The sequence below is a fragment of the Phoca vitulina genome, unplaced genomic scaffold (assembly GCF_004348235.1).
Source record: "Phoca vitulina isolate PV1807 unplaced genomic scaffold, GSC_HSeal_1.0 scaffold1, whole genome shotgun sequence".
Lineage (NCBI taxonomy): Eukaryota > Metazoa > Chordata > Mammalia > Carnivora > Phocidae > Phoca > Phoca vitulina.
In genome coordinates this window covers 93,736,822-93,761,051 of record NW_022589704.1, presented here as the reverse complement: position 1 = coordinate 93,761,051, position 24,230 = coordinate 93,736,822, and the positions used below count along the sequence as shown (strand labels likewise).

Genomic DNA, 24,230 nt, shown 5'->3' with positions numbered 1-24,230 from the left:
TGCAGGGCAACTTCTTCCCACTAAGTCTGGTTTTCCAAAATGGACAAATCTTCTATGTGAACCTCAGAATTTCGATTAGTTTAGGGTTCCCAGAGATCTCAGGCCTCTTCAGACCCTCTAGAACACACAGGCCTCACACTCATAGCCATGCACCCTGTAGAGAGCAAAATGGAGTCTCTCATGTCAAGCAGGGGCCCGGTCAAGCAATGACGCAAGCCGTTAAGGTACTGCAGCTAGGAGATATCACCGGGACCAAAGTCAGCTGACACCCAAAACTGATGAAATCCCTTTACAAAGGGAAGGATTTGGGTAGCAAACCATCAGACTCTTCAGACATGACCCCTCTATGCCTCTATGTCTGACCACTTAAAAAAGGCAACTGCTGCCGAAGGCTCTGCCTGAATGATCTCCAAACAGAACCGAGAGCCTTCCCTGCGTGGACATCAGAAGCAGTAAGTGGCGAGGCCTTATCTCAACTGCACGCCCCCAGACTGACTTCGTGTTGGGTTCGTTCACTTCCTGCGCCCTTCTGTTATCTTTGTTGTGTGGCTTGTCTCTGTCCTGCTCTGTATGCTGTATAAGAAGCCAAGTTTAATCCATGGTGACTTGTCATTGGAATCCTGAACCTGCTTTATCATTGTGATTTAACTTTGCTTTATGATTGGATAAAGCTGCCATTGTGGGAAGACACAACTCGTGTCTTTCACACACATGCTTTCACACACCCATTCCCCCAGAGAACAGGTGAACACGTGTGGACAGTCAGGCTGGATGCCGCTTCGCCAGGAGGGGCAAAGCCAATCAGCCCCGTGGCACAGCTTCTCATTGCTCTGGATTTCAGATGTGCTGCAGAGGCTGGGAAGAAGCAAGGGCTGCAGCCGCCACTGTCCCCCCCACCTCCCACCTCTTCTTTGAGTTCTTCCAAGAACACACCAACCACGCTAACGTTAGCATTTCTACACCAGCTGGCCTGAAACAAGTTTGGATATGTTGTGGCTTCCATATACAGTGGGTTAATTTCCAGTCCAATTATAATAATGGTAATAATTGGTCACACTCAGGGAGCTGGCAATTACCACTATTTTTAACTTGCATCACTAAGGCAAATGGCTTTAGGTACAGCTGGTTCCAAGAGGGCTGAGTTTTCTCCAGCTGGGAAAATCATGCACCAGAGCTACGGCCCATCCCTCTTTTCTCTGTTGTTCTTCTTCCAGTATGGCATCACCCATGAATCCCAGGCTCATGGGACCATCAGCCTGTTTCTTCCTTCTTGCCCTTCCTTCCCAGCTGGCTCTCCAAGCCAGCAGAGATCTGATTTATCTTGTTACTACCAGTAGATACCCAGTGGCCCTTGAACTCTGAGGCCCACTCCAGGGCCCTAGCCTTACCCCACCATTCCCAAAGAATGTGTATTCTTAGTTCTATTTTGACAACGCTCTTTCTGAACCCTGGCGTGGGTCTCCTGGCTCCGGGAGTTTTTCTGACATCATCATGGGCCTGATCTCCTCTCTCACAACCTTGGCCAAGAGAGAAGAGGTGTTGGCAGAACACCAGGAGGCCCACACCTACTGGGAATCAGGAGGAAGGGAACAGGGCAAAGGAGACATTCAGCTTTCAACTCTTGCCCCATGGATGAGAAGGAGTGGATCTAGAGAGTTTCTTGTGAAGGGCCTGGAAGGATTGTGGGGCAGACAAAAACCTCTGGGGGAGCATGACCCCTGCTTTGCACCACCCCTTTCTGTGATGCGTGTGTCTCTCTCTTATCTCCCTTTCTAAACCATGAACTCCTTAAAGGCAGAGGTTGTGTATTTTGCTGTTGTCAGCCAGCACAGTTTCTGACACTGTCTGGGCCTAATAAGTATTTTTAAGTGAACAAATACCCCTGGACATAAATATCCACAGCCTGGATATGTTCAGACCTTGCCAACTGAGGATTCAAAATAAGTCACATTAATATCATTCATGTATCGTATATGTCATATTGGAAGGAGCCCATAGACAATTTTCCTCTGTGTGTTCCTCCTTGGGTTGTTAAGAAGAGATAAAGGAGAGGACAGAGATGCCACTAGGGTAAGGAGAGAAAGGCATTCAACGCAGGTACAGAATTTAAGAGGGTGCCAAAAAACTCTGCGATCGAGATAAATCGTATTTTAATGCACTTGCGGTAGTTTCCTTGGGCTGCCACCATTAGAAAGTCCCACAGACTAGAGAGCTCCAAACACCAGAAATTGATTCTGTCATAGTTCTGGAGGCTAGAAGTCAGAAGTCAGGGTGTCAGCAGGGCTGTTCTTCCCCCAACAGCTCTAAGGATGAAGCTTGCCTTGCCTCTTCCCAGCTTCTGCTGGTTGCCGCCATCTTTGGCCTTCCTTGGCTTGTCACTGCGTCGCTCTGGTCTCTGCCTCTGTCTTCACGTGTGGGTCTTTCGTTTTGTGTCTCTGTGTATCGCATGGTCCTCGCATAAAGACACCAGTCCCTGGACTTAGAGATTGCCCTGCTCCCGTGTGACCCTATCTTTTTTTTTTAAGGGTAGCACTAGGATTTATTGAACTGTGCCTCAGTACAGGCACTGGGGCTTGCCCATGGTGCTCTTGATGTATAAAGCCCAGACATTCTGCCAATTCTTCTTGAGCAAGGACACCAGGAATTTGACCACTAAGTGGATGTTGTACACAAGCTCGTCATCTGTCATCTTCACATGGCCAACAGCCACTGCCAGATACAGCACCTTCTTCCAATCTGGAATTTGATGGTGGACTTCACTTCATCCACTTTGGCCACCATGTTCTCATCGTGGGTCAGCAAGGACGGGAACTGGCCAGCCTTATTCAGGCCTGGGCCCAGGATTCATGGGATCTGCTTGATCAGAGATTCTGAAGCCAAAAGGGCATCATATTTCTTGGCCAGCTTCTTGACTAATTTCTTATTCTTGTTGAGTTTCTTCAGTGCCTCAATGTCCATATGGGGAACATCCACTGCCTTGGCCTCATCACAGTGCTGCTGATCCCCCAAAACACATACGGAGAACTTGGGGCAGGGAGTGGACTTAAGCCTGACGGTGCCCGAGAAGCGTTTGTCCTTCTGAGGGTCATAGTTCTTCAGGCTGATCTGCAGCTCCACCATCTCCAAAAACTTCCGGCGCTTGCGCTGGTACCCGTGCAGGGCTTCCCGCACCGCCTCGTACAGGGTGTCTCGGGAGACTTTGCTGCTCATGGTTCTTCACACCGCAGTAACCGGAAAAGAGAGTCTGTGTGACCCTATCTTAACAGACTACACCCACAAAGACTCTGTTTCCAAATCAGGTCCCGTTCTAAGGTTCTGAACTTGAGGAGGGGGACACTATTCAATCCAATAGAGCAGTATCTTTTAATCAAAATTCATGCAAAAAAAAATCCATGAGAAGCAAAATTCTAGAATTCTAAATAAAGATGGGATCCACCCCTGCAGAGCGTGACGCACCTCCTTCAGCCACCCCCCCCCCCAGGCCCAGCCCTGATGGAAGAACGTCTGTAAAAAGCCTCCACAGTGACATCGGGGAGCTAGAGAGATAGGACCATCATGGATTTCTCCTCCCGATTTGTCCTGTACACATGCTCCTGAGCAACTCTTGTCTGTGTGTGGGATTTGACCTCGCAGGTGTCAAGGAGCACGAGCTCGTTTGCAAACACTTCCTGCCCCTCTGGTACCAGCCGGCCGTACTGAACATGACTCATTCTTAATGAAAGAAAGGCGTTTCAGAGACAGGCAGGGCCCCTGCTCTCTGCCAGATGAGATCTAATGATTGCCAGTGAGGGTCTGAGAGAAGAAGCACCAATGAGGACAAGAGGAACCCTCGCCCAGGCTCCAGCCTGGTGAGTCCTAGGGAAACAGACGTGTGTTTACCCAGCGGACTTTCCAGAATTTCCAGAGAAGCCTACCTGCCCCTTTACAGAACACACAATTTCTACTTGTCCGTTGGTTTCTCGGCAAGGGAACATAAGAAACAGCACCGCCTGGGCGGCAGCTTTTCACAAAGTGGGTCATAAATATCCTTGAATCAAATTACTCAGGCTAATGGCTGGCAGAGGACACCCGAGCAAGCAGGTTCCACATGGCTTATGTTTCTTCCCTTTCTGGAGCTGCGGAGACAAAAACACTGAAATCTTCAAATCTCTCTCACTATGAACAAAAAGGGCAGATAATTCAGTATTTTTAGTATCTATGGATTTTTAGTATCTATAAAATTCTATGAACTTTCTAAACGTAATTTCCATGAAATCAAACCTAGGAGGTTGATACTGAATCATCTTTGTTTTTGAAGTGAGGAAAATCTGAGAGAGAGAGAGAAATCTGACTCACCCAGTGTTTCCCAGGCCGTAAGTGTGGTGTGAGGATTTGAACTCAGGACATAGACATTCCTCCAAACACCCGGAATCCTCCGTCTGGTTCACAGACAACAAGCAAAGTAGTGATTCTGATAGATTCATGACCCTACAGGTTCTTCTGGGAAATTCAAAGACTGAAAACAAATTTGTTCTACATCACAAGTCTTTGAAATGGGCATTCCATCACCCAAGCAATCCCACTTCGGGGAATTTGCCCCAGGGACACAATGACTAATATACCCAAACTTTATCTATAAGGCTGCTTATACCAGTGTTATGAATGACAACAGAAAATGGGAAAAAAATAGCCCAAATAAGACATGTTTAAACAAACTAATATACACTTATGGTTAAAGTGTCCCAGGCTTTCCAGCCTTGTGTGGTCACCCTGTTATTTAATACTCAAATAAAATAACTGGACTTCTCATTCTTTATGACACAGGGATTCCTGAATGTTTCTCATAATCCGTGGGAGCAGCTGCAGTGGTTGGAGGTAGCTGACACCCCCTGATTCATGCTGCTCTCAATGTCTAATGTCTTTGGGCCATATTTCTACCCTCCTTCCACTTCACTGCAAACATGAAAACATCCCCCTTCCTTCATTTCTCAAGGCATCGATGGGGTGTGCAACTGTGTGTGCAATAGTCTTTCCTTGATTTTTATGATAAAAGAAGACAAGACAGGAAAATAAAACATGTCGAAGTGAGACATCAATATTCCTAAATCCATCTTTTGTGCCTCAGTGCAATGGACTTCTTGCTGACCATCTCACCTCTCTGTCCTGGCCCACTTCCCCCTTTTGGAGTTCATTTTTACTTGTATCCAAGTCCTCTTCCCTTTCCTCCATCCTGGGCTGCAAACCCTGACTCCAAACTCCCAAAGGAAGCCAAAACTCTACAACCATCAGAACAACTCAAGGAGACAACTTTTTCACCACCATTTATCTCCTTCTTCGCCTAAAACTTTGGCTCCAGTGAAGGCATTACTTCTTGCCTTTGTATAATCAAAAGGCTCATTAAGGTGTTTCTTTTATCCCAATTAAAACAAAATAATAATTTCTCCCTTAAATAAATTGTGCTACCATGCCCCTGAGAAACCAAGACGAACTGCCAATAGCTTTGAAAATAGCAATGTAGTTTCCTTCCCACCACACATTTAATTGAATTCCTCAGAGCCATTAAAAGTCATGTTGTAGAAAAGTATTTAATGACATGGAAACAGTGTTCATGGCATATGGATAAGTGACAAAAAAAAAAGACCCATCACAAAGTACGTGCAGCAGAATCCAAATTATGTGAACGTTGTGTATATATTTGATTATGAAAAGAGGGTAAGATTTGGAAACATATTGTTGTGTTTTTCTCTTTTGCCTTCCTACATCCATCTGCCTCGAGGCCAGGCATGATTACAGATGCCAAGAGAAAGAATTACTCTTTAGCTTTTGACATTCAAAATAGGCATTTACACCTGAGATGAGCTTGAAAGCTGGGAACTAGGAAAAGAGGGTCATTCAACACATCAGTGGCTTTGCATAAGAGATTAGAGGGAAGAGAAGTGGACACAGAGTTGGGGAGATTTGAGGGAGAAGAAGCTATGCCCCCTGAGCTAGAGGGACCATGGGCAGACAGAACCTTCACCTAGTCTCCTCTGGGTACTCAGGGCAGAGACCACTGTGCAAGGCAAGCTCAAGGCATGTGACCAATAAGGCAGAGAGACATGGCTGAGTCCAGTGAGCATCCCCTCAGGGTATGGACCCCAAGTTAGGACATGGACAGGTGACAGCATGAGGGAGCCAAGCCAGTTAAGAGTAGATAGAAGATGTGGCAGAAACTCAGGGGTCTACAGTAACTGCTGGAGCTATGGAAAGACCTAGATAGCAGAGGGAGGCCCCTGGCCCCCGGACAATCTGAGAAAGAACAGGATTGTCACAAATGTGTCAGTGGTCACAAATATGTCAGCGGTCACAAATGTCGGGGCAAATGCCTGCAGAATGTCCAAAGATGAGATCAGGCCAGCTATCTCTCAGCACCAGCACTCAGCACTGAGGGGAACATCAGCACAAGGCCAGGTGTCCCTCTAGCCCTGTGGACATGGACAGGCAAAGCCCATATTCCCAGACACCGTCTTGAGAGGAGCTGGATAAATTTGACAGGGAAAAAATCTGAAAGACTGAGCAGTTGTCCCAAGAAGACAAAGTTAAACCTAAAGGGACTGTATAAATGATTGGCTTGGACTAAGTTTAAACTCCAATGAGCTAAATTGAGAATCTTTTCTGGCAATCCCATATAGCAGATGGGGAAGGGGTCAGGATGGGGCAGTAGTTCAGAGAGTCAAGTGAGTTATAGAGCAGTAGTTCTCAGACTTTAGTATACATTAGAATCACCTGCAAGGCTGGTTAAATGAGACATCTCTGGGCCCGCCCGCAGACTCTTACTCCCAAGAGGTCTGAGGTAGGCCTGAAAATTTGTATTACTAAGAAGTTCCCAAAGCATGCCTATGTTGCTAGTCTGAGAATGACACCTTGCAACCCACTCTTCTGGAGAGTCAAGAACTCCATTGTCTTGGCACAGCCAAATGTAATGATGTTCTGGCTTGTGCGTCTACCTACCTACCAACCTACATACCGTCTATGACCACAAGTACATATACGAAATGGCAGTGTTGTTATAACTAGACTGCAGGATTATGGATGATTTGTATATTTCACCTTGTATATTCTGGACTTTTCTAATTACCTAAAGTAAGCATGTATTACTTTTGAAATCTCCCCCCCCCCCCCAACTATATCAAAAGTGTACTCAAAAGATAAAAAGAGTTGGTGGTGGGGAACCGTCTATCACAATCTAAGAAAATGAGGCTGACCAAAGGGTCAGACTCTCAGTCTTCCTTCCAGGCCCGGGCTGGTCCTTCCCTTACCTGAACCCTATTGTGCGGAGACTTTACAGCAAAGACCAGTCTCTTTTATAGACAAAGAAAGCAGTCACGAAATAGGCATGATTTAAGTGGTAAAGCAAATCCCACAGGCCCTTAAATATTTCCCTCACCTACCTGCTGTGGTACCAGAAATTGCTCAGTAGACACATCCCTAAAGAATTTTTGAAGATGTGTGCTGGTACTAACTCAGCCTGTGTGTTACCTGGTAAGGATCATTGTTCACTTTGCAACCAGGAAAGCTGTAATATAATACAACACCTGGATTGACCACAGGTCACTAAGAGACAGCAGGAGTCTAAGGGGTCGCGACAGGTGACAGATCGATTTTTCTGGCAGGTTTAATACCAAAAGTTCAGTGCACCCAGCCCAACCTGAACAAAACAGCAGACTGCTGGGGCATCTAGGACTCAGCCTGGGGAAAGGGGGAGAAAGAGGAGAGAGGGAATAAAAAGACTGAGAAGCTTCTGCCCCTGTGGGGTCACCTGGGCTGCACTGGAGTCCCAAGCCGGGCCCACGCTGCCTCGGGACAGGTGACATGCACAGGGGTTTGGCAGGAGGCCTGCCGCAAAGGCCAAATGGCCAATACAGGTGGAAGTAGTACATTTCACACATGATTAAGTTTTAAAAGCAGTTGGAGTGCTTGTCCTTTGAATGTCTTGAGACATCCTATTTTCCTAAGGCAGATTTTCTGGACAAGAAGTGCTGGAGTCCCAAATCTGGCTCCTAATGAAAACCACAGAATGCATGGCGATTGTTTTTGAAAAGAAATCTCAATTCTTACAGAGACCCAGCTTGCCCCCTGCAAGCACACGGTCCCACCTTATTTCCAGTCTATTGCCTTTGTTTATATAAATAGATCAAATATAGATTTCTTAAACTCTGCTTCAGGGGTGTCCCAAGCTTAGAGGCTGAGCAGGCTGATGTATAGCTCTAAGCAGACCAAAAGGATCCGTTTAGTTAAGGCATTAGACTCTGTCTTGTTTGGCTGTAACACTCTGTTGATGTTATTTGCCTCCCAGCTCAGGAAACAAATCCCTCAGTGGGTGACATTAGCAAGCTGTGCAGTGGTTCTTTTGAAGTCTGCCCCGGAGCTGACGATCCATGGCCTCTGTAGAAAAAGGTGATGCATGCATTGCACACAGGGACACAGGGGAAGTCCTGGTCCAGCTCAAGGTGCTGGAGGTTTCCAGCGGAGCCAGCAGAGTGCACCATCTGGAGGGGCTGACCAGAGCCTGGCGCCATGCCGAGACAGCAATCAGCACCGAGAATCTGACAAGACTGACCTGCTGGACAGCAGGCCCTGGCAAAAGGACTCTCCCTGCTGGTCAGGTGTGAAAACCAAGCAGGCAGGCTTGGTACAAGTCTGTCAGCAAGTAGTGAAGCCGGAGATGCCGGATTAGGAACAAGAGACTGGACTCTAATCCAACGTTACTAACAGAGAGGCAGGAATCCAGTTCAGGACAGAAGCACAAGGGGAGACCAGGCAAGGTGTTGGTCAGACTCCTGAAGGAAGATGTTTAATATATTACAGCAAACTGTTCACCTATCGGTTTGTTTTTAAAGTAAGGACATCCTTACTGGGGGGGGGGGGGGGGGGGGATGTGATCATTATAAAATAAAATTAAGCAATACAAAATAGAACAAAGATCAAATAGAACAAAGATCAAGAATAAAACTCATTAGATATCATTACTGAGGAGTAAACCTTGTTATTGTTAGATTTCATTTCAGGCAACTTTCTAAGCACATATACACAGAGAAACATAGATAAATAAGTGGATGGACTCACAGATGGACACTTGAACAGACAGGTAGATATTTACTAAACATTATTTTTAGAGTATTAAAGTTCATTTTACTTGATTTTACTTAAATTAATTTAAATTTCACTTAAATTTGTAGCCCAAATTCATATTTCCTCATGATTTGAAAAACCTTAACCTAAAAGGGTGTTTTCAAATCATACCGGACTGTGATATTGCTTTAAGGCATTGAGTGGAGCAAATGCATTTCCTCTCTGAAGAACCCACCCTCATCCCAGGTCCCTGAGAATTTCTACAAATCAGGTTCCAAGGAAAATGAGCAGCTTAGAATTTAATGTCACAAAACACAGAGGAAAACAATTTGCCATGGTTGAAAGTAAGCCAAAACAAAAGAGGGCTGAAACAATATGAAATATATCAGATATTAGAATTATCAGACACATAATTTGTAATTATGTTTGATATGTTAAAAGAAATAGAGGGACCCTTGAAAATCAGCAAGGAACTAGAAATATAAAGTATACCCAAACAAGAAGAACCAAATGGAACTTCTAGAAATGAAAACAAAAAAATCTAATAATTGAAATTAAAACTTCAGTGGCCACAAAGCAGATTAGTCACAGCTGAAGAGAGATATAGTGACCTAGAAATGAAGCACAGACGAGATGGAAATATTTAAAAACAAACAAACAAACAAACAACGGTTAAAAAGCATGAAGAATGGAGTATGAAGGTACAACATATGTATACTGAGAATTCCAGAAAGGAGAGTGAAGCAGAAGCAATCTTTGAAGAAATAAGAGTTAACACTTTCTAAAGATGATAAATTACTCTTGTCTGCAGATTTTAAAAGGAGAATGGATAAAGAGAAATATAGCCTGAGATACATCATAATCAAATGGGAAAATATCCAAAACAAAAAACACATAAAAGTAACAAGGCAGAAAAGACAAATTCATTTCAAAGGAATAAAAATTAAACTACAAATCTCTTCTCAGCATAAACCAGAATGTAGTGGAATGAGATCCTTCAGTAGTAGAAATAAGCAATTATGTGGTATCTGTAATGTGCCTAGAAACTTTCTAAGGGCTTCACTTGCATTAACCCATTTAATCTTCAAAACCACAATGAGGTAGGCACTACTATTTTACTATTTTCTTATTTTGTACACAAGAAAACTGGAGCAAAAAACTTAAATAATTTCTCCACATTCATACAGCTATTAAGTGTCAGAGTTGGAATTCAAATTAAGTTAGCCTTGTTCTGAAACGATGCCACTGACTGCTATATTTAAATTAATTAATTAATTAATTCAGAAATAAATGAATTTTTTACCTGTAAAAATATCTTTCTATAATGAGGCCACAGTAATTTCCTCCTCTGGTAACGGCAGGCTACGTAATTCAATTAAAATCTTGAATCTGTAATTAAAAGCTTTCCCCACAAGGAAAACTCCAGGCCCAGATGGCTTCCCTAGAAAATTCTACCAGATATTTAATAAAAAATAAAGCAAATCTTACACAAACTCTACCAACGTAAAGAAAAAACGGAACATCCCAAATTCATTTTTTGAGGCAAACATAATCCTGATACCCAAATCTACCAAGAACATTACAAGAAAGCAAAACTATAAGCCAGTCTTACTCATGAACATAGATGCAAAAATCTTAATCTAAGTAGTCGTAAACCAAACCTACGAGGACAGTTTGGAAAAATCTGTTCAATTAAAAATGCATTTACTCTATGACCTGGCAATCACAATTCTGGGAATTTGTTCTATAGATTTAACTATCCTTATATAAAATGACAGTGTTCACTATAGCATTCATTACATCATTGTTTGTATTAGTAAAAGATTGGAGACCCAAGGTTTTAACAATATAGTCCTCATTAAATAAATCATTGTACATCCATACAGTGGAATATTGAACAATACATTGAAATGAATAATAACATTTATGTATTGATATGAAAAAATTCTAAAATATACTGTTAAATTTTAAAAATCGAAGTACAGAACATATATTTACAGAATGCTGGCTGTTATATAAGAAAGTAGAAAATAAGAATTTATATTCATAGCTATTTGTGTGTGAATACTAAGAAATACAAGATTACAAAAATCGTTTTTGTGGGAAAGTGTGTGAGGAGGTGGATTGTAGTCAGTGTTAGGAGAAAGAATTTTTGATTGAACTTCCCCTTTTTTTATTGTGTTTTGAATTTTTGAACAATGCAACTATATTATAAAAACTACATGAGGGGCAACTGGGTGGTGCAGTCAGTTAAGCATCCGACTCTTGGTTTCAGCTCAGTTCGTGATCTCAGGGTCATGAGATCAAAGCCCTGTGTCAGGTGTAGGGAATCTGCTTAAGACTCTCTCTCTGCCCCTCACCCCCGACTCTCTAAATAAATAAAGAAAGAAATAAATAAATCTTTAAATTTTTTTAAAATTAAAAAAATAAATGAATAAATATCAAAGAATAATAATGTGGGAGAAAGTAAAATAAGGTTACAATGAAAATATATGACAAAAGCATATAAGGAAAGGAAAGCATGACTGGAATTGACATCCATTGTTTGATATACTGAGCAAACATATTGGTTAATTTTGGAATGTAGTAAGTTAAGCATTCATGTTTTTCATTCATGTTCATAAGCTTTTACTAAAAGAATAGATACAGTATTACTTAACTTCTGAATCCGTAGAAGAAAAAAATGGAATTTAAAAAAATATTCAATTTCTCCAAAAGAAGAGAGAAAAACTACAATGTAAAAGGTACAATAGGGGCACCTGGGTGGCTCAGTCGTTAAGCGTTTGCCTTTGGCTCAGGTCACGATCCCGGGGTCCTGGGATCGAGGCCCTCATTGGGCTCCCTGCTCGGCAGAGATCCCGCTTCTCCCTCTCCCACTCCCCCTGCTTGTGTTCTCTCTCTCACTGTCTCTCTCTCTCTCTGTCAAATAAATTTAAAAAATCTTTAAAAAAAAAAATAAAAGGTACAATAAATACTACACACAACATAAGACAATGGAAATAAACTAAAAATACAATAACAATATATATAAATAGATTGAACATTCATTAATCCACAGACTGTCAGAATTTTTAAAATCCAATTACATGCTGTTTATAAGAGCATGTAAATAAAATGTGAAGATACAGGAAGGTTGAAAAAAAGTAAAAACAATAGAATAGAAAAGCTGTGCCAGGTAAATATTAATCAAAATAAAGCTATTGAAGTTATATTAATACAAGAAAATATCAATTTTAAGGCATAAAGCCTTTCTGGAAATAAAGTTTAACTTATTATACAACATTTGCTATAAGATTGACTTAATTGATGTAATATATATATATCCCACAATCATAGTGGGAGATTTTAATATACCTATCAGAAATGTATGGCTTCAAGCAGACAAAAAATAAGTAAGGATATAGAAGATTTGAACAACATAAATGATCTTGACCTAATACATAACTTCGGACCCAATGATAAGAGAGAACACATGAAGCACACACTTAGCATTTGTAAGAATTGACTTAGTACTGGGCCATAAAATACATGTCAGTAAATTCCAAGGAACTGGTAGCATCAGACTATGCTTTCTTACTACTATACTTATATTAATATATAAATTCACAACTAAAATGCATATTACATTATAACATCTAAAGAAAATTAATTCCAGTCTAACCTAACTACCCAAAGGTTATAAAATAAGAATAATACACTCCAACTCATATTATGAGGTGAACATAACCTTGATTTGAAAACAAAGCAAAATGCTATAAGAAAGGAACATTACAGGGGCACCTGGGTGGCTCATTCGGTTGAAAGCTCAGGTCATGACCTCAGGGTCATGACCTCAGGGTCATGAGATCAAGCACCCCCTCGGGCTCCACAATGAGCATGCAGTCTGCTTAAGATTCTCTCTTTCCCTCTGTCCCTCCTCCCCACTCATGTGCACTCTCTCTCTCTCTCTAAAAAAACAAAAAGTAACAAAAGTCCAACCCCACTCATGAACATAAATCCAAAAGCTCTACGCTAAACATCATGCTCTATTGGAAGAGCAAGGAAAAGATAGAAATCAAAGTGGTAGAGATACTGAGGCTAGAATAGGGGATGGCATAAAGGCAGCAGCAGGCCAAGTAAGAAGGTCCCAGAGTTCCTGCTCAACACTAGAGGACTTCAGCTCTATGTTTTGCAAGAGTTCTGGGTCTCAGCATCAAACCCAACTCTGACGTGTGTGGTTTGGGGGCAGGGCGCAGAGGGCAGTCCTCACCTTTCTACCATATGATCAACTTAGCCATAAACTTATCTTGACCTCAGAACTTGGTAGGTATTATTTCACTGTGTTCTTGCAGGTAGGTATTATTTCACTTACGTTATTGCTCCCCCAGTTCTTTTTTCCATGGCCTCTCCATTCACCTCTTGGGTGACTGGATTTTATCATGAAGTAGTTGTTGACTTATTTGCTTCCACAATGGCTCACATGTGCTATATCCCCTGATTCTTTCATGTTTGTTAATTGTTGATAATAAGTCTTCACAACATACCTTCCCTCATATGATTGTAGATACTGTTTCACTGAATGTTGCTGTGCAAAGTCTAAAAATCACCTGACCCTTGTTTAAAAGGCTTCCTTATTCTTGGGGTGACTGGGTGGCTCCGTTAGTTAAATGTCTGTCTTCGGCTCAGGTCATGATCCCAGGGTCCTGGGATCAAGCCCCGCATCAGGATCTCTGCTCCGCAGGGAGCCTGCTCCTGCCTCTCCCTCTGCCTGCCGCTCTGCCTGCTTGTGTGCTCTCTCTGTCAAATAAATAAACTAAAAAACCTTTTTAAAAAAAGACTTCCTGGGCGCCTGGGTGGCTCAGCTGGTTAAGCAACTGCCTTCGGCTCAGGTCATGATCCTGGAGTCCCGGGATCGAGTCCCGCATCGGGCTCCCTGCTCGGCAGGGAGTCTGCTTCTCCCTCTGACCCTCCTCCCTCTCATGCTCTCTGTCTCTCATTCTCTCTCTCTCAAATAAATAAATAAAATCTTAAAAAAAAAAAAACAAAAAAAAACTTCCTTATTCTTCATGGCAACCTAGAGAATGATTTTTTCTTCTCCAATAAATTTAAAAGGATATATCTCAGAGTCTACCATCCAGACTAATGTTTTTCTACAACACAGCTTGTCTTACATCCATCTCAGGCATTCCTTTCAGGGAAATTTTTCTTCTATTGAATCTTTTAATGATTGTTCTATTCCATTCGTTGGGTTTTTTACTTCCTGTTTATCATCACCTGATTATTATTACCTTTCTTCATAGCTGTTATCTTCTTCTCCTCTAATTCCTTTAGTCTCTTTCTAAATCATTTAAATTTATTGAAATTATCTCTAGCTTTTCCTGGATTTCAATGATTACATTTCCAGCCACACTTACTATGTTCCTTCTTATTTCTAATTTGGTTATTACTTCTATAGAGATCGTGCTTTAGTCTTCATTTTTGTTCCTTAGCTTTGCAACCTTCATTTCTAGCTCATTCAGTTGATATATCATGTAATTTATGAGCTCTTCTAAAAACTGAATTTAAATTCTTGTTAAATGGTATAGAATTTAAATATTTGCAGAGAATTTTCTTCTGTTCCTTAGGTTACTTCTCCCCCAGAATGGAATCTTCGGCTGTCAACTACATTCTATGTTCCTTTCACTTATTGTTATTATTTATATTATTACTATTATTTTTGGTTGCTATAGTACATTGACTTAGTGTCATGTGGTTTCTTTTGATCTTGCTTGTGTTTAACAGGGACGCTTCTTCTTCCAATGGAAGGTGGGTGAACTCTCATGGGCTCTCCACTTGAAATCTGTTTCCCATCACTCCAAACTTTGATTGAAGGGCTGAGTGTGAAACTCTATCCACTTGAAGACAGAGGAAGAAATCAGCTTGTTCTGGGTGCAGTCTTTGTTGAAAAATGTGTCTCTGACCTCTCTGGTGTCAGATTCAGTTAAATGTCTTATAAAAGGGTTCATTCCACTTAACAAAATGGGCAACGTTAGTCCTACATGTCAGCTCTGGATTATACTCTAAATTCAGTGTGACTCCCTGGAGACTACATGTCATATGAGACTGTCAGTTCCAGTTGCTTACTTCCTCTTTGCACCCATGTCTTTCCAACAGCTGCTTTTACTTCCCTACACAGAGGAGATCCTAAGCTTCCTATTCAACTCTTACTCTTTTTCCTTACCAATTTGAGGATATTTGCAAAAATTCCCAGGATTTTGTTGATTAATCTTCTTTTTTCATATCCTACTTCTGGCAGTTGGAAAGAGAAGCCTTCATCTTCTCAACACTATCTTATGATGGTGTTGTGTTTTTCTTTAATTTGGTTGCTGTTGGGTTTTATATTTGTATTTGGTTTTGGTTTTTTGTTGCTTTTATTTCTTTAGACATAGAAGGAAATCAATTCTATGCTCCAACTTCATTCTATACATTTATGTATAAACTAGATGGGTACATACTGACATGGAGAGATAATATATAAATTGTTGAATAAAAAAGATTATAAAATACTATTTACAATTATTTTGTTATTAGAACACGTATTTGATCAATTTGGGTGTGCGTGTATATCTGCATTGGTGTCTCTAGATACAGATATGCAGATACAGGCTGTCTATGTATCAATATACATAGATACATAGAACTATAAAATATACATATTGTATTATATTTATATAAATTTATATTGTATACATTTTATGTAAATATTTGTCAAGGTATATACCAAAATGTTAATATTGGTATTCCCTGAATGAATAGTTTTCACTGTCTTCTTTATCCCTGTCTACATTTCATAAACTTTCTGTAATACATATGTATTGCTTTTTTTTTTTTTTGTATTTCTCTTTTTTAAAAAGACATGCTATTGTTTCCTTTTTTTCTTGATTTTATTTATAGCCTGCCTTTTTCCAAAATGCATTTTACATGATTTTCAGCAGAAGAAATATGCAATGAGGTTAATGAAAGAGAAAATTGGGACCAAGGGAAAAACAAAGAAAGCAAATAAGAAAAGGGGGAGGAGAAAAGGAGCATGAAGGATGATTTGATTGTGTCGTGAAGTTGCTGCCATGCGTAGGCTGGCTCTGTTAGGAAGTCAGTGGGATCCAGTTAGGAAAAGGGGAGTCATACAAGGGAATGAAACAGAGACTGAGCCTACATCTGTCCTTAAGCTGGAGGTTGTTTCCCCATAGATCCCAGCAGGAAGTACAATAGGCAGGCAGGTCTTCAATAAAGAAGCTGCGCTTTACACCTAGAAGCAGCCCAGCCAATGCCATCAAGAACCATATATGAATGTGCTTACAGGGCAATTTAAACAAATCAACATTTGGAACAATAAATAGGACATTAAAACTGAAAGCTAACATGGGGACAATTCAGAAATTGGCTAATTTTTCTCCACTGCAAGAACAACGCCTTCATATGACTGTAATGTTTGAGGTGGATTATTATCTAGGCATGTGGTGTGGACAGGAAACCCAGTTGTCCTGCCCAGATACACATACCTAGACTGTTCTTTTTTTTGATGCTGCCTCATTTTTATTAAGCACACAGAGTCCATTTCATCACCTACCGCCCACCCCGCCCCAGTCCTGATGCCTCCCCACTGTCTACAAGATGAAATACAACTTCTACAAACTGACATTCAAAGCTCTCAACACTCAGTCACACCCCGTCCATCTAAATTATTTCCGATTCAATTAGCAAAGACTTACTTAGACTGATAGATGGGGGTGTATAATTGCATAAGCTGCTTCCTAAAATCCGATTGCCTCACAGGAGAGATAGATATACAAATGTCAATAATACAACCTTATAGAGAGGTGAAGGGGCTGATAGAAAAACCCAGAAGTGGCTAGGAGTCATCTGAGTAGGGTCTTGGAGTAGGAAGGGGAATTTTGCCAGTAGGTAAGCTAAAAAAGTTATTCCAGGTAGGATGAGAAGAGTACAAAGGTATACATGTAAATTTTGGGGAGGAAGGAGACAGAGAGCAATCCAGAGATGATAAAGTATAGCAGGGCTATTCCTATGAAACTCCAGAACACTGACAACACCATGTGCAGTGGGAGGCCATTTATATTAAATACCGTGTGCATGGCGCCCCTAAGCATCCAAGTGAGAATGACTGCACATGTGACTAGAAAGATAGGTTTAGACTAGGTTATAAGGGACTGAATTCTAAGTAATTTATAGTGTGTTCTGTGGAAATTAAGAGAGCTATCAGGAATTGGTAAGTCTTGGAATGACTCAATCATGTTTGAGTATTCAAAAAGATAATATTTTTTGAAAGATCAGTCTTAAAGTAGTCAAGAAGATTGTGTGTGTGTGTGTGTGTGTGTGTGTGTGTGTGTGTGTGTAGAGGAAGAGAGGTGGAGAGACAGAGACTAGAATTCAGTTAGGAGGTGATTCTAATAGCTTTGGACAATGATCATGAAGGCCTAGGGTAGAGCAGTAGGAGGAGAATCAAAGGAACAGAATGTGGGAGACTCCAGTGAAATCAGTAACCCGGTGATGTGGTGGTAAGAGAGAAGGAGGAGTCAACCGTCTTGATATTGGGTGACTGGGTTGATGGGAATGGAATTCACCAAGACAAGAAATTCCAGGTAGGAACCCGTTTGTGGAAAAAAAAAAGATTATGAGTTCCATGTAAGATATGTAAATTTAAGAGGCTTATAGAACATTAGAATAACTAGAGATAAAGGTCTGGGATTCCTTAGCAAAAGAGAGAACTGAGAATTATCATGTCGGTATTAGTTGAAAGTCATGTGACCAGGTTTCCAGCTTCCTGTTCTGATGTAGACAATTGCTATGGATCCTAACACTCACCGTAACAACTAGAAAAAAGAGAATGTGACTTCCAAAGAGTGTAGTTTTAAATAACATTAGAGAGTTGCAGAAGCAAAGACGTCGAAAGGAACAAAGTGCCAGCAAAGGGTGAGACCTCCTGAGGGAGAAGAGACCAGCGTGTCTCTCTGTGAGCCTTGGCACAAATCTGTGGAGAATCCAGTGTATGGTGGATACAGAGACTTTACAGGGATAAGGAGAAACCAGTGAAGCTTAGAACAACTTCGCGGCTGGCAAGAGATATTGCAATCTGTAAGAGCTTTGAATGCAGAACTAGTTCTCCACGTGCACCAGTTGTCCCTGTGTCATTTTTGCTGGGTCTGCAGTCACAGCAGTGAGGCAAGTTGGAGCTGGACTGGAGAACAGAGAGCGGAAGTGCTTGGCAGCCAGAGTCCTGCTAGGGGCAAGGGCTTATAACATACACAGAGGGCGCCTTAGCCTCTATCTCTCACCATGTGCAAAAATTAATGTCAGGTAGATATATGAACTGTGAAAGCTAAGATTATTTTTAAAAAGTGACAAATTGGACTTGATCAAAACAAAAACCTTTTGTTCATGACAAAACACCATTAAGAGAATTGAAAAGTAAGCCACAGGCTGGGAGAAAATATTCACTGTATATATCTGACATAACTTGTATCCAGAATATGTAAAGAGGGCCTAGAAATCAATAGGTAAAGCTCCCCAATTAAGAAATAGGCAAAAGAATTGAGAAGGCATTTCACAAAAGTAGATACCTGGATGACCAAAAAGCATGTGAAAAAGTGCTTAAAATAATTAGTCATCAGGGAAATGCCACAGAAAACCACGGAGATATTACTGTACAACCCCCAGGATGAGCTAAAATGAAAAGGTGACAACTGCAAGCATTGGTGAGGATGTGGAGCAACTGGAATTCTCCATAAACAGCTGGTATGAGTGTAAAATGTAAACCACTTTAGAAAACTAGCACTTCCTAAAAAATGTAAGCATAATCTTTCTCTATGGCCCAGCAATTCTACTGCAAGCTAATTACCCAAGATATATAAAACTATATATCCACAAAAGGCTCGTAAATGGTTTTTCATTACAATTTTATTCATAAAGGCTGAAAACTAAAAATACTGCCCATCAACAAGAAAATGAATAAACAAATTGTGAGAAATTCATACAATGAAATACTCAATGACAATTAAAAAAAAAAGAATGGACTATTGATGTATCCAACATGGAAGAATCTCAAAAAATTATGTTAAATGAAGGAAGTAAGACATAAAAGAATACTGACTGCACTATTCCATTTATATGCAATCCAAAGACATAGAAGAGTAATATTCAATGACAGAAGGAAGAATAATGTTTCCCTTGGTCTGGGGAGTAGGAGTAGGCATTGACTGGCAAGGGGCACAAGAAAACTTCTTGAGTGGATGGAAATATTCTAGATTCTGATTTTGTTGGTTATGTGGGTATATGAATATGCCAAAAAGTCACCAAAATATACACTTATGATTCATGCATTTTTCTGCATGTAAATTATACCTCTCGATGTAATTAATACCCTGCAAAGACAATAATCTCACCTATGCAGTATTCTGGCAGAGAATGCATAACCTTGACCTAATCACAAGGAAATATCGGGTGAAACCAAAATGAGGAAATTTCTATTTAAAAAAAAACCAAAAACAAAAGGTAATGTCATAAAATACAAAGACTGTGATAAAGTTTCATATTAAAGAAAGTTGGAGGGACGTGACAAGTAAATATAATACCTGACCTTAGATGGAATCCTGAACTGGAAGGAAGAGTGCTGTAAAAGACATCATTCAAACAACTGACCAAACTCATTTGTAGACAGTAGATTAAAGTAGCAGTATAAATTTATGAAGTTGACAACTGTACCACAGTGATATAAGAGAATATCCTTATTCTTAGAATATACACCTTCAAGAATTTAGAGATAAAGGCCTTCAAATGATAAAAAGAGAGAGAATGAATGATAAAGCTAATGAGATAAGGTAAATCTAGGTGAGTTGTCCTTTCATAGTATTGTTTCAATTTTTCAAATTCTTGTTAATATGAAATTACCTCCAAATAAAAAGGTTTTTAAAACAGAAATGTTTTAGGGCACCTGGGTGGCTCAGTCGTTAAGCGTCTGCCTTCGGCTCAGGTCATGATCCCAGGGTCCTGGAATCGAGCCCTGCATCGGGCTCCCTGCTCCGCGGGAAGCCTGCTTCTCCCTCTCCCACTCCCCCTGCTTGTGTTCCCTCTCTCGCTGTGTCTCTCTCTGTCAAATAAATAAATAAAAATCTTAAAAAAAAAAAAAGAAAAAAAAACCCAGAAATGTTTTAAAAGATGCCCATAGTAAGGAAAGAGCAGATTACATTGAATATGTGTTAGATGATCATCCCAAATTGTTAGTAGTGGTTATTTCTGGAGGGTGGGTTTTTGTAGAGATAGGGGAGAAACATTAAATTTTTCTCAATTATTTGAAATTTTCTGTTTTTAATATTTTCAGGGGAAAGGTTATTTCAACCCTTCAGGAAAAAGGTATTTTTGTTAAGTACAAAATGATCATTGAAATGTGATTTGACTCATTTTCTTTAGTAGCTCAGCCTTGAGGCAAAAGCCAAAACTTGAAACACCTAAGTCCTTTTCATTGTTTAAAACTCAGCTCAGATTTCACCTCCTCTGCAAAGCCTTCACAAGGATTATTTAGTTACAAGTCACACACACCCAACCCAAACTAATAAATACCAGTGGTGAGTATGTTGGCTGTTGAAATACAAGGAAGTCTTGGACAAATAGTACAAGCGAAGGAAGAAGTTACGGCTAGGCTCTCTGAACAACTAGAGAACCCTGGGATAAAAGGCCACCAGACTCCACTTCCTGAATCTCTCTTCATTTAGGTCCCTTCTTTCACGGCAACCCATTTTTCTCCAAATGGCAAGAAATACGCTGCCTAAAGCTCACTGCAACTTTCCCTCCTAAAATGAAAGCTCTTAGAAAAAAAACAAAAACTCTCAGTTTTAGTTTGAAATATTTCAGCGAAGGAAGCAGATTGGTCAAGCTTGGCCGGGTTCCTTCCCTGGATCAATCAACCATGAAACTGGGGGTATGGATCAACTTGAGTGATGTCCCAAGAGTTGGATCAAGAGTTGAAATTATGTACAGACATGGAAACTCTTTCAGAAACCATAAAAGGAGATAATACAATACTCTCCGTGATTCTTAGTCTCCAGTTCTCAGACCTTCTACTTGTGTTACGCTGTTTGTGTGTTTACTATAACTCATCAGTAGACTGTAAGTTTTGTGGGGCAAGGACCATGACTTTATCTCCATGGATAGTCTCTAAATTGATGACACAATGTTTTCCATATAACAGATGAATTACATGCTCCAAGAGGAAAGAGATGTTTTCTACCATTTTCACTGAAATTTGAATTATGCCTGGAGCATGGCAGACATTCAGTAAATGTTTGTTGAACCAAAGAATAATATATACTTTATATAAGATGGATGTATGGATGGATGGATGGAAGGAAATACAGGTTTTCTTCTAGTACAGATAAACTTGTCTTCTGGGGAAACCAAAGTATGCTTCCTGAGCTTTGATGGAGCTAACTGTGGCCACTAGTCATGCACAGTTCATCAGCACTTGGAATGATCCGACTCCACTCTTAACTTCATTATCTGCAACGTGTGTATTGTAGCCTTTGGACTGTGGGTGAACTGGAAGCTCAGTCAGTCTTCTAAAACTTTCTATGAAAGATGAAAAGAGGGGCGCCTGGGTGGCTCAGATGGTTAAGCGTCTGCCTTCGGCTCAGGTCATGATCCCAGGGTCCTGGGATCGAGTCCCGCATTGGGCTCCCTGCTCCTTGGGAGCCTGCTTCTCCCTCTGCTTCTCTCTCTCTCTCTCTCTCTCTGTGTGTCTCTCATGAATAAATAAATAAAATCTTTAAAAAAAAAAAAAAAAGAAAGATGAAAAGATATCTAAAAACCCAGCTTAGAAACATTGATATCTGTATGAATCCAATTAGCAAATTCTTGGACACCTCCAGGGGACCAGACACTATTCTAAGTCAGGGGGCCTCGTAGAGAAAGAACCAGACAGATATAGATGTGCTAGTGCTATGAAAGAACAATATAAATGCTACCAAGGTATATAACCAGGAAGTCTAACTTAGCCTTGGGGTCATGAAAGCTCCCCAGGGGAAGTGACATTTTAAGCTTAGATGCAAAGGAATATATAGAACTTAACAAATTAGAGAGCCTGGAGACAGGGAAGTGTTTCAGGTAAAGGGTATGAAAGCCCACAGCTCGGCACTTAAGAGAACTGAAAAATAAACAAGTATGTGAGTCAAGAGTTATCTATAAGGATGACCATTACAGTATTATTTATGAGCCTGACAAATAAAAATACCAGGGGTATGATTCAATAAGCTGTGCTGGAGAGGATTTTTAGGGCAGTGTAAATGATGGGTACATGCCATTAAACATTTGTCCAAATCCATAGAAAGTACAAGAGTCAGCCCTAATATAAACTATGGACTTTGAGTGATTAGATATTTCAACGTAGGCTCATCAGTTGTGACAAACATACCACTCTGGTGGGGAATTTTCATATTGGGGGAGGCTAGGCATGTGTGGGCTCAGAGGGTATGTAAGGGTTTAACACCATTTTTAAGTTTATTTATTTTAGTCATCTCTACACCCAGTGTGGGCCTCGAACCACAACCCTCTTTAGCAGGAGAGGGAGATTATTTATGTTAAATATTTCATTTCATTTAAATTTTCCCTCTGAGGTTGAAATCGTTGTATTCTCAGAAATATCATTGCTTATTTATCATTGTGACTTTTTGCTCAGATTCTGGCAAATTGTGTTTTAAATATATATATTTTTAGGAGAACAGGTTAAAAAAAAAAAAGCACAGCTAACCCCAGGGTGGTTGCAAAAAACAAATTAGATACTAGATGGACAAAAAGCTTTGAGAAGTTAAAAGTGCTGTGCAGATATGAGGAGGTGGAAGGAATCACAAAACCTTTTCAGCCTTCCTAATAGCGGCTCTTAATGTACCTTAGGGAAATATTTAATCTACTTATTTTCTGGTGCTTAAGTGCTTTCTTGTATAAGCGGATATTCACTGTGTGTTCGTCCTAGTCACCTGCATTATGTATGCACAAGATGACAGGCAGAGGTCACGTCTCCACCCTCAGCAGGGCAGAGCCGGGTCACTGAGCACTTGGTAAGTGCCTTGGGACTGGAGATGGGGCCCCATCCTGCTTCTTTGTCCTTGATGCCTCCGAAGAGAATCTACTCACATGGAAGCAATGCATTCCAGTGTCATCGTTGCTAGAGAATACCTGAGGAAGGAGGAAATTTACATCACCCTAGAGCAGAGTTCTTGTCCAGGATCTGTGTCCTTGGTTGGACAAAAAAAAAAAAAAAAATGAAGTTAAGCATTTCCTTCCGTTCTGAATATAGGCAACAGTGTTGGCCGTACCTATGACTTTAGTCCTGCCCTAACAGAAATCACAGGCATTTTCATATCACGTTACAATTATTGTATCTGGAAAAATATCCTACGCTCACGGTTACTTCAAAATCCATGGCGGTTATTAGACCCCCTGCTTTTTTATGTAAAGTGTAAGTAACAAAGCACATATGTTACAATACCTCAAATTTGTTTCCTTTTTTATATTTTGATAATTAGATTTCATATATAATTGGTTTCCTTTGTAATTCTATATATTTCATTTTATGCATTTAAAGAAACCTATAGTCTTCACCAGACTGCCAAGAAGTACAGGGCACAGAGTAGGCTAAGAACCCTCACCCTAGGAAGATAGATACGTTCTCCGAAGATGTTTTATTTTATTTTTTTTCTCAGTATATATCTTCATCCTCACTGGGTGTGCTCTTTAACTCCCAAATTCTTATATGCACTCATCCCAACTTCAAATCCCTCACCTGACTCACCCGACTCAACTACACTGAGCGTTCACCTCAACAACATTGTCAGGGTGCTCAACAAAATGAGGGTCCCTCTAGCTAAAAAACTCACCTTCCTTTGAAGACAGTTGACAGATTATGGGGTTTTTCTTTCCCCTTGAAGAATACCTTGGGGTCTTAGCTACTACATCATAGGCTTATTAAACTACTCTGCTCAAGAATAATTTTAATAAATTATTGAAGAAAATAAGACCTCAGACTCCAGGCTTTGAGGAAGTCTTTATTATTTACCCAAAAGCCTCAGACAGGAACAAATGAAGGAAAAACATGCAACACATTGTATAACACCCAGTTC

The 24,230-nt window shown here is 40.5% G+C and overlaps 1 long non-coding RNA gene and 1 pseudogene across 1 annotated transcript in view; one reads left to right on the top strand and one right to left on the bottom strand.

Annotated features, from left to right (window-relative positions):
- LOC116636688 overlaps window positions 1-24,230 on the top strand; it is a 172,491-nt gene that overhangs the window by 114,777 nt on the left and 33,484 nt on the right. The window lies entirely within an intron of this gene.
- LOC116636682 lies at window positions 2,555-3,287 on the bottom strand (annotated as a pseudogene).